Here is a 1,235-nt window from a genome sequence, read left to right as displayed (position 1 = left end):
AGCCAGTGAACCCGTCTCTCAGGCACACTAGAGAGGTGAGAGGCTGAGAAAGCAGAGTTGACCTCAGCAGCAGCCAGCTACCCCCTCCCCACAAGGTCACGAGTAAATATGCAGATTCACTGAGCGCTTCAGAGTGATTCAGAAGTCCCTGGGCGCAAAGCTGAACAAGACAGGACAGGTCAAAGCTGTAGAGGCAGCACCATCCTCCCGACAAACACAAACTTTCCTTCGTTCCTTCCGACAGTGTACATAGACATTATTTCCCACTGTTAGTACATCTGCAAATGGTTAGCACCTAAAACATCACTGCATCATTACTGAGGCTGTGACAGGAGAATGGGGCGACAACTCCATGGGGGCTCCGGTTGACCAATTTACCAGTTAAGGGTTGACTTTCTGAGAGCTGTTTCCATACCAACAGTCCTGTAATTGACAGACCAGCCCAGTTCTGCTCCAGTTGGTAGGCAAGAGGTTGTGGTTGGTGAACATTGACAACATTGTGGAGGACAGGCTTTTGACACTGAGTTTAACAGCAATACCGGAAGCCTCAAGCAATAAACATTCCATTGTTCATCAACAATTTTTCATTTCATCATCTTAATCCATTGCACTCTTTGTTGTTCCATTGGTTGACCACACCATGCTCATATTGAGGGTGATGAAACACACAGGATATTGGTTGTCCCCATTAGTACACAAACAATGTCATATATTTGCCAATGCTGTGGTTCACAAAGGCATCATCTACATCAAGCTGTCAAAGGCCCAATGCCTGTTATGCTTAAACAAGGCATTTGTTTCACGACAGCTATACATTGTACCACATGACAAGTGTTCCCTGTGCCAATTTAGCTTATCTAAATGATCTCATTGTCATACAGCAATTACATTAAAATGCTGGGGTTGTGTTACAACTTGACTTATCACTGGCATGAGTGATACTGCTAATAACCTCAAGTTAGAGGCAAGAGCTCTGGAATTGAACAAAAAGATAAACCTTTCCCATATGGTGACATGCAGATGTGTGAGAAAAGAAGAAGAAACCAGCACACTGCTCTTGCTAGTATCACTGCTCTTTATGTATCCGCCGCAGGGCCTTTGTCAGAGCGTTTTTGGCTCTGACGAAAGGCCTTGAGGCCGTTACGTTAAAGCTAAATAAAGAGCAGTGATAGTAGCAAGAGCAGTGTGCTGGTTTCTTCTTTTTTCTCTCATGTTATTCAATTGTTACTGTGCAC

Source organism: Oncorhynchus keta, chromosome 2 (assembly GCF_023373465.1).
Source record: "Oncorhynchus keta strain PuntledgeMale-10-30-2019 chromosome 2, Oket_V2, whole genome shotgun sequence".
In the NCBI taxonomy this organism is placed as follows: domain Eukaryota; kingdom Metazoa; phylum Chordata; class Actinopteri; order Salmoniformes; family Salmonidae; genus Oncorhynchus; species Oncorhynchus keta.
The sequence above is the reverse complement of the archived record's forward strand: the minus strand, read 5'-3'. Positions refer to the sequence as shown.